Source organism: Pieris napi, chromosome 18, assembly GCF_905475465.1.
Source record: "Pieris napi chromosome 18, ilPieNapi1.2, whole genome shotgun sequence".
Classification (NCBI taxonomy): Eukaryota; Metazoa; Arthropoda; class Insecta; order Lepidoptera; family Pieridae; genus Pieris; species Pieris napi.
Window position 1 is genome coordinate 7,719,744 of NC_062251.1, and position 12,816 is coordinate 7,732,559.

Here is a 12,816-nt window from a genome sequence, read left to right on the forward strand (position 1 = left end):
CTGATGAACTTTATTGTTAAACAACGCGTCTTTGGAGATACTCGATGCTGGATGTATTCAAACGAATGGCAAAAGCGTGGCCTGCCGCACGCACACATTCTTATTTGGTTAGGAAATAATTCAGCCTGACCAAATAGATCATCTATGTGCCGAGATTCCTGATTATGAAGTCGATCCAGACCTACATGATGTTGTTACTACTAATATGATTCATGGACCGTGTGGTGCCATTAATCCCCAATCACCTTGCATGGTCGATGGCACTTCATCCCGGCCTACTCCCCAAATTTTGGAAATTTATGGGAGACGGGTGTGAAATCTATTAAGCACCACCTACGAAGAATCCTTTATACTAACCTTACCTATTACTGCTTACGACGGTTCTCTGTGGAATTGAGGCGTGCTTGAACTCAAGACCGCTTTGCCCGCAGGAAGACAGCACGTTGGAACCATTAACTCCGGGTCATTTTTTAATAACTGAAGCTCCTGTAACCGTGCCTGATGTGAACGTGAAAGACGCTAAAATAAGTAGCCTGACACGTCGGCAATACACCCAAAAAAATGCTGAACGACTTCTGGTCAAGATGGCAAAAAGAATACTTGACGCGGCTGCAACAAAGACCGAAATGGTTAAAACGCGAAGACGAATTCAAAATAGGAGACATTGTCCTCATAAAACAGGACAATTTGCCACCAGGAAAGTGGCATATGGGACGAATAATCGATAAGCATCCTGGCCCCGACGGTCTTACCAGAGTCTATAGTGTAAAGAGTGGTGATCATATAGCAAAGCGATGCGTAACCAAATTATGTCCATTGCCCATCGAAATAGATTAGTGCTATATAGTTGTTAAAATTTATTATTGTACTATTCTTCTTTGTATAAATTCTTCTGACCGCACCGATAACTTAATAATTGTTGTAGAAGCAAACTCAAAGCATGTAAGTTTAAGCATGCACCTATAAGTTTTGTTAATTTTACATATTTTGAAAGGACTTCAGTAGTCCTTTGGTGGGCGGCTTATGGTGATTCTATTTTGCAATTTAAATCTAAAAATATGTAGTCTCAATTATTTTAACGATGAAATTTAGTTGCCAATATACATTTGTGAAGTAAAGACGTGTTTCTCTAAACGATCCGCCGGCACGATACAAACTAGACCTTACGACCTAACCAATGATAAAAGTCCGTTCATTGTCCACGTCTCCCGGGAAGTAGACGACCCATCTTCCGGAGCTTCTTTACGTGCTATTACATTCGGTCAGTTTATGCATAAGGACAAAATTAGTTCTTCAAAGATTGGTACGCGAAGCCATTGAAATAAAAAAACACCCTAATTTCAATAGAGAAGACGGCCTAAAATTGTCAAACACCTGGGATCCAATAATATCCAAATTAAAATCTCAAGAAAAACAATCCGCGAAAATAGATCACACTCGTTGGATTAGTCGATACCAACTCCGGGGAAATAAATACAGATAATGCAACTTTCTCTACAGCTGTGATACTTTTTGACATCCCACACCTTTTGTCTTCAGTCACCGTGACCACGCACGCTGTAAAGCACGCGAAACGTCAGATAAATTTAAAATTATGTTAAATAATTGTAAATTTCTAATAATACATAACTTTAATCCGGTTTAAGTTTTTTTCTTTAAAATTAGTTCTGTCATACACGATTGCGTAAAAAATGTAGGCCGTAACAAAATTAGCGTTGAGTTCTCTTCTGCTGAAGCTGCCAACAACTTTCTTCAAAACTATTATCCCTACTTATAACATAACCAGAATGGGGTTGGTCAGAGGTGTATCAGTGGACTTGTCAATGGACGAACTCGTCATTAAAGCTTCTTCCTCGATGTGGTGAGGTATTATTGTCAAGGCGACTGAACCGAAAATCTGAGGGTGTCACCACCTGGGTGCCTACCCAATCTGCCGTCCTGACCTTCAGGGGGAAAATGCTCCCTGCTAAGGTTTACTCTTATCACACTTCCCTCCCTGTCGAAACCTACAAACTTCCAACCATACAGTGCCTGAACTGCTGCCGTTTTGGTCATATCAAATCGGTCTGCCGATCTAAGCCCAGATGTTAGTCTCAGTCCACGCGCCGTGGCGACCGGATCATTTATAACGCGCTCCCGACCGAAACAAGTGTTTTATCAGTGAAAAAATAGCTAAAAGTAAGTGTTATACATCAAAAGAAGAGCAACACAGTGGTACTTTTGTATTTTTGATGATGTTGGGTATCAAACGACTCAGCTCGAAGAGGTGAATACACCTGACCACATTTCAGCCCCCCCTCACCCCCCACCAGCAAAATGTTACCCCGAACCCCACCCAAACCAACAAGCACAGCCTCTACTCCCTCTTTTGAGGGAGGACCGTTGAGGACCAACAACAGCTAGACGGACCTTAGCAGAGATGCTGAGCCCGGCCTTAACCCGTGTAAAACGCCCAGCAGAGTCGTCTCACATGGAGATGGCTAAAGAATATAGGCAGACAGGCCTACAAGCTCTCTCTGCCTCTCGCAACCTGAAGGGTGAAATAAAAGCCGCAATTACCGATGCAATCGAAGGTATCTTCGGAGTCGTCGGCCTAATCGACCCTCCATCCTCCATCTGCACCACCCCTCCCGCCCCCTCTCCCCAACCCATACCCGACATAACGGCATTTACAGCAGCAGCCATTGATCTCACGGCTAAAATTGAAGCACACACTAAACTACTACAAGAAAACAAAAACAACATCGCTCAGATCTCCAATAAAATTATATCAATAAAAAATCACTCACCGACACACCCACCAACCCCCGCACTACCGTTTCTTTCTACGCAACAATTGCAGCAACCACCTCCCCCTCTCCCAAATTTACACCTGGCCCCTCAATTATAGTTAGTGGCGGTCCTGACACCACACCTCAAACGTATCAACATGACACCATTGAATGTAAATCTACTGAAACCAGCTCACACATAAACACCTGTGCTAACTGCAATGAGCATAATGCTCAGTTCAAAACTAACACTAACGTCACCCACCGCGCAGACAGCGAGAACTGCCCCAAGGTGAAAGCAATGAGGGCCCGCATTGAGGCCAAGATTAATTACCATTAAAACTTATTCATGCATACACTTAAGCCGCGTTTTCACTAGGCAACATTTGGCGCGCGTCATGTGACGCTCAACATGTTCAGCAACGTTGCAACACAGCGCGCGACGTTGCCAGCTAGCGCGCAACATGACGCGCGGCTCTTTGTTTGTTTAGAGTACAAGGTAGTTGAGCATCAATTGTTGTCGAGTGGAGACGTGACGCGAAACAATGTCTGTAGTGTGGTGTAACGAACGAGTGCTCAAATTAATCGAACTGTACCAAAACTATGAATGTTTAATTTGTTTTACTTATTTTGTTAGACTTTAAGGCTTAAGGGGGATACCACTTAAGGTGGTGAGGAATCGAGAACAAATGTTGAAATTGCGACCAAATCGGGGAAAATCGAGACTCGAGAGTAAGCGTAAAAATAGTACAAATATACGTGTTATGCTCATGTAAAGTCAATTCCATGAGAAAATTTGAGAATTACGAGATTTTCACTGTTTTTTGTTTTGTTCCATACAAAATTAACTTTGAAAATGAATAACTCCAAAAATACTAAGTTATAAACACAAAAATGCAAAAAAGATGGGTGCGTACAAACATTTTTGAAGTTTGAGAACATACGTACAGATTGAGCAAAGGAAAAAAAGAAGTGGCAGCGCTGGCGGAAAACCGACAAAATGGTTTGCTTTTGATGCTATTTAATTTGTCCTTACGCAAGATAACTCCTAATTCGGGAGTGGCGCGAACACTTAATTTATTTTATTATATTTGCAGCAAAATGACTGACGATCTTATAGAACTTGTACGTCAACGAAAAGTTATATATGACTCAAAGTGTAAAGAGTACAAGGATCAATTGATCAGAAATGCTGCTTGGGAAGAAATTGCTGAAATTTTGAAAGAACCCGGTAAGTCAATAAAATAGTATTTAGAAGTTTCATTGCTAAGAGAAATTGAAGGTCTTCATCAAAATCACTATCCGAATCAGAAGAAAACATTATGTATGTTTGAACGCTGCAAAGGTTCGTTAAGTACTGTTCAGAAATAACCCCAGAGTACGCCACGACACGACACATCAGTGTGCACACTCACCGTCACGACAGTAAGCATCACGACACGACACGTAAGTATGTTTCCGCCTCAACGCGTGTCACGGGTCACCAGACCTTTCAAAGACAAAACCACATTCATTCACCTATATATGTGCAGTCCCAGTTGGAGTACGCCTGTCCAATCTGCAATCCCTATTACACTATATATGTCTGTTCACGCGCACAGCTACGCGCTCATCCCTAGCATGAGGGAACGGCGATTGTCTATGGACCGCGTCCCATCCCTAAGAAGCCCGGCGGGGAGCGGGCGGACGCGAGGGGAGGGACGGAGCAGCAGCGCACGCGCCGGACGCGTCACTAGCCACCACCGCACGCTACTGAGCACACGCGCTCTTACCTCGATATTTTCTAACCTTGTTACTTTATCCAACTTAGTTTAAATGTTTTGTATTTGGAGTATAATTATTAAAAGAACCTAACATGTAAAAATCGTTTTGTTTAAATGAATCACAAACAATGTCACACAACTGGAGGATGTACAAAATAAAATTTTACATATTTTAAATTATCGCATGAATGGTGGTAGGGCTAAATACAAGGAACTTTAAAAAAAAATTACATTCTTTGAGTACTAGGCTTACGCCTTTGATAGATTGTGTCACTATAAGAAAAATATGCGTACATGAACTAACTTGTTCAGATCTCTTGAACTATTAACATTGCAGTGGTAAAGGAAAAACAAGTGAGGCTCGTGCTAAATTTTGGTTATATTTTGCTTGTAGTGAGGACAAAGTGACTGACATGAGGCCTTGTTTTTTCAGGTCAGAGATTAAAGAGGTGAAACTGTCTGCACTACTACGCCCTCTCATATTGTACATTTTTGGGCGGGAACTCAAATAAACGTCCTCGCGTGGAGGATCGTGGTGATGAACCCAAGGCGGACTCTGGCGTTGGCGGTGAGCGTAATGACTCTTATTTACCGTTTTACAAACCAACTTATAAAAGACTGTATCCGGAGAACTCTGCTAATACAGACTTTAAAGTATTTGTCGAAGCTACTAATAAGGACAGACTGGGCAACAAGAGCCCCATTTACTTAAACCACATTTTTGCAACTGAAGTTAAAGGTGTGACGGCAATTCAAAGAGTGAAAGCCAGTAAAATTGCAGTTATTTTTAAACAGTATAAATACAGCAAATAACTTTATTACCAATTCATAATTTTTTTTAAAATACGAAATGAAAGTTTTCATTCCTGCTGCGCAGATTGAAAAGACAAGAATCATAAAATTTGTTCCGACTAACATTTCCAATAGAGTTGTACAGTAGGCTATCATCAATATATGAAATTATTGCGATCAGAAGATTTACAAAGAAAGTAGGGCATGAGTATGTTCCTTTACAAACTGTAAGCATTACTTTTCTATCTAATATTCTACCAGATAATATACAATACGACTTATTCTCTATCGCGCAAAAAACAGTGTTCAGCAAAAAAAAATGTTAATAATTATGAAATATTTTAATATATAATATTAATTTAAGAAAGTCTTGTGTTAAGTGTTAAATTGATTTCTATAAACAAAGTGCGACCAAAGTCGATTTTGACATCTTTTTGATGATTTTATTTGGATTTTTTTTTATCAAGAAAAAACTTTTCCCGGAAAGGAGGTTCACTACTTCACTGAAACTTCAAAGAACTTTTGGAACAAAATAAGCAACAAAAAACACAAACATCCAAACAGCTGACACCTTTACAAAAGTGTCAAAAACAGTTATTATTAACAGATTTTTTGAAAAATAATAGTACCTGGGATGATAGTAATGCCAAACAAAAAGAAATGGATAGATTGGTGGCCGAAATGATTTCGTTACAAAACTTGCCATTTAGTTTTGTGGAAGGTGTGGGGTTTAAAAGAGTAATGCAGGCAGCATTACCTCGTTATCATCGGAAGGTTAAAGGTTTTGGAATCATAGCGAATAATTTGAACAATATTTTGAAAGACTGGAACTTAAGCGCGGAATCAGTTCATTGTATTTTACGCGACAGAGGTTCTATTATGAATATGGCTAATTTCACTGATGCTAACTGTACTATTCATCAACTACAATTGTGTGTTCGATCGGCGATGGAAAGCGAAGAATATTTCATGCCAGTGATTACAAAGTGCAAAAAATTTGCGACAGACTTCAATAATTCTTTAATTGCTCAAAATGAATTGAAACATATTCAAATCGAAAGATTGAACCAATCAGAACTAAGTATTCTTCAGGAATGTTCCACTCGGTAAGTTTTTTAAACTAAAATATTCATGCAATGAAACCTATTAGGTACCTATGTATAGATATTTTTTTTTTGTTTTATTAATTTTGACACTAGTTTTATTTTTTATTTTTAATGTGCTGGAAAATAAGGGGTTGGGTCGTTGAAAGCGATAGCGGGTACCAAATCCGATGGAGAAATGGACGAACAAGAAGATACTCTAGTGGGGGAGGAAGCACAGAGCGGCCTGGAGGAAAGTCTGGAGAGCTGGAAGGATCAGTATATCCAGTCAGTACGTATACCACAAAACATGAAAACTAAAAATCAGGCCGATGCTGTGCTAACCAAAATATCAAAAAAACTCGATGAGCCGAGACAACCCCCAATACAACCACAAAAATATGCAAGTTTTGGACAAAATGTGGCTGAAAAAATGAGGAGCTTGCCGCCAAATGTCAAAATTATAAGTCATACTTTGTATTACGACCTTTGTAATCTCAATGTTACGTCGAGAATTGTCACTGAAACAAAGTTTAATTATTTTAGCTGATTTCACTGAAAAATTGTAATTTGAGTGCCAATAATTTGATATTCATAATATTTATTATCCCATAGAATAGAAAGAAATGAAATATTAGATTTTACAAGATTTGATTAAAATTTTATATTTCTTTCAGCTGATGATAGAGAGCAAGCTTCTGTATCCATTGTGCTACAAGATCACAATTACTTTGTGAAAAGACCAGTCTTAAAAGTAAGTTTTATCAAAGCAATATTATAAAATGCTAGTTTATGTGACCAAAGAATGGTCAATATGCGCATGATCGCTAGTCTATACCAGTTAGCTTTTTTTACTTTAATAAAAACACTAGACACAAATTGTAGTACTGGAATAGATAGGATCAACACTAAAACCATAAAATGTGTAATCAATTATATCTCTGAATATCTCTCGATCTGCTTTAATAAGCTGCTGCATAAAGGTGAATTTCCGGATTCTCTTAAGAAAGCCAAAGTTACTCCTATCTATAAATCTGACCCCAAAGCCGACCCCGGCAATAACAGACCGATATCCATTCTACCTTCAATATCAAAAATATTTACTCACGACTTGATACTTACTTACAAAGTAACAATTTTAGACTTAGACTACTGTTATTAAGGCAGCTAGGGACAACCCATTTGATGTCATAAAAATGATAAGGGATGGACTTTATTTCAACAAAAAAGCTGGAGAATAACATTACCAACAGGAAGATAAAAACAGAATCTTCAACGTCTCGGCGTTCTAATACAAAGTTGCAAATTCTGATGTTGTACCAACAAAGGTGTGTAAAGAATTTTTTTTAAAAATATTTCAAGTAAGTGATGGTCGAATTACTAGATTGCTTAAAAAATAAGTTGTCGGTTTCGACTCCACCACAAGACCAAAGAGGAAGACATATACCAAAAAATTAAAAGAAGTGATGATCAAATTCAAAATGTAAAGTCATTTATAGAAAAATTTCCAACATATGAATCCCATTACACTTTACATAAAAGGTCAGATAGACTATTTTTGCATCCAGAGTTGACCATAACCAAAATGTACTCTTTGTACTGTGAACAGAGTGCTACACCTCTATCTTATTACATGTTTAGTAAAATATTTAATGAAAATTTTAATTTATCATTTCATCCACCAATCAAGTGACTCATGTAAAAGGTGTGACATGTTGAATATAATGATGCAAGCTTGTGATAATGAGGAGGAGAAAAGCCATCTTGAAACTCAGAGAAAGCTCCATTTACTAAAAGCAGATTCTGCAAGAAATAATTATAATAAAGATAAAGAAGAGGCTAAAGTAAATGGTAACAATACGCAGTGAACGACGATATTCTATCTCAAGCTCATGCTTAGATGAAAACACAATGGAAAATTTATAAATAAATCTATATATACAGGGTGGCCAAAAAGTCGTGGATCAAACGCAAATAGGGGATAGATGAGGTCATCAGCGGCAAAAAATTGTTCTACGGGAGGTCTCTAAGGTCAACCCCTGCAGAGTTATGATTTATTTTGGTTTTTATATGAAAATTTACTTTTTTTACTAATTCTTCTTAAAATTCGAAAATATCTACATCCTGTATCTTTCTCATAATATCCACTAGATTGGTACTGATGAGTTCTTGCGTTAGACATACTATTTATAGTTGTTTATTTAGTGTATTGAAGATAATATTAAGTGATACGATATAACATTTTTTCAAATCATAAATTTTTCTTTACTTTGGACCCCACTGTGAAAAAAAATTACTCCACCGAAGTGTCCCAGTACTACAAGTTTTGGCGCATTTAATAGGGATTCTGAAAAGGTATTACACGTGGCCATGAGTAGCTCTAATATCTTTCTAGGAAGAATTACAAACAACGATTGTGATAATGATAATTGCATTAAAACAATTATTTCTCAATGGTTGTTGTTTGTTTAGAAGAGGTTATCCAAAATTTATCTGAAATATCTGATCTGATAGGCTCAGATTCTGAAGACGATTCATGCTATGTCAACAGCATTCATTCTCCTTCTGAATGTTACCTCAATCAACTTGACGATAACTTAACAGAATAACGTTGAATGGCTTCGAATTGCATGATGATGACGACAAGAAACGCCTACATTACAACAGATTCCTTACTGACAGTCCTTGGAGAAACATCTCATAATGTAACATTACATACTTATCAATGCAATTTACCAGTCTACCTGGGAAATAATGGTGTCACATGTTTCTGGTTTGACGAGACAGTCTGTGATTTGAAATCTACGACATACGCATCATTTTTCGAAGATTATGTAACCAAGTTAATTAATGATAGTCCAAAGGATGTGATAATTTATACAGATGGTTGTACTGCGCAAAATTACAATATTGTGTCAAATACGTTGCTGAGATTAGCTATGGCAAAGAACATAGTCATTAATCATTAAGAGCGATTTTCGTTTAATGTTTATTTAAATTATATTGTTGTTTTGCTTAATTTATTTTTATTGTTTCTTATATTATGCTATGTTTGCCTCTAAGTGCTTGACACATTAAAAATGGTTTTTTATTTTTCTGTTATCAATGTATCAGTGTGCCGAGCGTTGGCAAGCTTTTATAAATAAATAAATAAATCATAACACAGAAATATTCGGACTCTGTCGACTCTGTTCACTCGGTAATAGAGAGGAAATTGAAAAATCGGTAAACATTTTTACCATCACTAAAGAAGCTAGAACCAAATCATGTCCTTACGAAGTAATTACACCTGACCAAACATTTTTCAAAGATTTCAGCAACAAGGATTACTATATCTAGGAATCATTTCGACCTGGTTGTGAGGCGGGTGATCACTGCGTCAGAATTGCGTTATTTAGTGAGTGACAATGAAGTGGATATGCTTAGAATGCAACGAGTTCGTGCACATCAAACACAACAACAGCGAGCACGACCGACATAATGAAATTGAGCGAATCCGCAGACGCAGTGCTCCTGTGATTCTTGAACGAGCTGAATTCCACTATGATCCGGCAATTGAAAATAATTTGTAAATATTTTAAGGCGTTAAAATACACTGGTGAATCTACTGGATTATGTTGTGCTGGAGGCAAAGTAAAATTGCCACAATTGGTCCCACCACCAGATCCTTTACGCTTTTTAGGATCAGTTGTCATCATGCTGCGTAACATTAATCAACCTCGACTATGCAATGAAACAAGACTGGCTGTTAAAAAGCTGATGAATAACGTCATTGAGGCAACAATCATAAAAGGAAAATACAAAGGAGAGGTCAGAGGATGTCTTGATCCCGCGAATACCGATGATTCCAACGGATTTACCATTCGATTTTAAACGCTTACAATTTCCAGTACGTCTGGCCTTTGCGTTCAACGTTTGACGAGTCAGTTAAATTAGTAACCTCAACGGTCCGAAATCGCGAAACGTCACGTGTTTCGTTTGCGACATCAACATATTGGGAAGTTTTTAACCGACTATTTGCAGTAGTCCTGTGTCGGTTATGAACGACCGAGTCAAAACGACCGAGTCCCAACAATCGCGTGATTGATACAATTGTTCATAGCCGCTATATCCCAATCACGTTTGACCGACACGACCGACGCGACCGTGTATTCACAAAGCGCACGCTATGAAATGGTAGCTCCTCGGTTACTATCGGCTCTCGGTCTCATGAACATTCGCGATTGACATTCACTCGGTTAATTTCTGAAGACCGAAACTAGGGTCAAGCTATATTGAACTTTAATACTTAGGCGCGAAAGTAATAATTTTCCTTCGTATCTCGATTCAAGGAAAAAATATTCGTAACTTGTAGATTTTAAGGGCTACTTTAACATGTGGATTTTTACGCGCTTTTTGTTTACGCGGGTCAAATTCAAAATGTAAACAATTGCCGTTGTAAATTTGTACCTATGATTTGTGTAAGCATTGTTAAATAGAAATTTATAGAGTCAAGTAGTATAGTTTAAAGTTATTAATTAGAGAATGTGATTATTAAGACTCTTAATTTCGATTTGGATATTAAAAAAAATTGTAAGTATTTATTATAGATATTAATTTGGTGACACTTTTTAAATTTTATTTCGGTTATTGCATGATTTGTTTGTTTTAGCTTAACACTTGGTGCTGGAAGCTGTGCCTTTGATCAATTGAAATTCGTGCTACGTTATTTCTGAATTATCTATATATATAATAAAACTAAGTCGATAAAATGTGCGTGCCGATAAAACTTAAAAAGGAGTCCCGACACGATAAAGGGACTTATGTGGTGTGATAGCCCTTTATCCCCCCTCGAACAAGAAAGTTCCCGTTTTAATCTAAAGGGCATGTTTTTAAAGATATAAGGGACTTTCCGACCCTACAACTTGGAAATTAAGTATAGTGGCGCCATCTGTTATCGAATATTTGAACTTCATTCAGGACAACGATTGTTTGGGTTGTATTTCCAAAAGCGTTGCGAGCAATTGTAGCATGTGTAGTAGTGACACGAAATTTAAAATTCCAATTTCAATAAAGTCTTAAATTTAATTTGTTGCTATAAAAAAGTTATTAAATTTTGTGTATTTATACGTCATTAGCTAACTTATATTTTGGAGTTAAAGCGACATAATTTTAGTTATCCAAATTAGTTCTCAAAATATATAAAAATTTAGGTTTTTAAATTTCGCGCCTTTACTACATACGCTACCGCTACAGAAGCTAGAAAGTTCCCGTTTTAATCTAAAGGGCGTGTTTCTAAAGATATAAGGAACAAGAATTGCGAAAAAACTCTGAAATAATGGGAGGAGCTCTACTCATACTCTCAGGAGATTTTCGACAAACACTTCCAGTTATTCCCAAGTCAACATCAGCAGACGAGATCAATGCATGCTTGAAAAAATCACATCTCTGGCCACAAGTACAAATACTGCAATTAACAAAAAACATGAGAGTTGAATTATCAAGAGATGAAACAACAGCACAATTTGCTAAAATACTTTTACAAATCGGCGAAGGTACATATCCTACTGACCAAACGACCGGCCTCATTGAACTTAATAGTGATTTCTGTAATATAGCCACTACTGAAGACGAACTAATCGACAAAATTTATCCAAATATTATTCAGAACTATACTAATGCAGAGTGGTTATTTCAAAGAGCAATTTTGGCCACTAAAAATAATATTGTTGACGATATCAATTTTAATATTCTAAAGAAAATACCTGGTGAAGAGAAAATATATAAATCGATCGACACGATGGTATCCATTGAAGAAAGTGTCAACTTCCCCACTGAATTTCTAAACTCTTTACAAGTACCAGGAATGCCATTACACTGCCTTCGTCTGAAAATTGGAACTCCAATCATACTACTCAGAAATCTCAACTCCCCAAAATTATGTAATGGAACTAGAATGATCGTAAAACAGCTATCGAATAATATTATTGAAGCTGAACTTATTTCTGGAAAGACCAAAGGACAGACAGTATTTATACCTAGAATACCTCTGATCTCTTCGGAATTGCCATTTCAATTTAAAAGACTGCAGTTTCCAATAAAATTAGCCTTTAGTTTTACAATTAACAAAGCGCAAGGACAAACTTTAAAATATTGTGGCATTAACCTCAAAGAATCCTGCTTCTCTCACGGTCAGCTATATGTAGCTTGCTCAAGAGTAGGAAATCCGAAAAATTTATGTATATGTATATACTCCGGACAATAAAATGAAAAATGTTGTTTATAAACAAGTATTGTAAATAATGAGAAAACGTTTTCAATAAACTTTTTTTTTACTTTTTACGTCATAGTTTATTTTTTTATTTCGACTCTACCACGTCATCTCATATCAACTCCCGGGCGAAGCCGGGTTTTTTAGCTAGTATTATT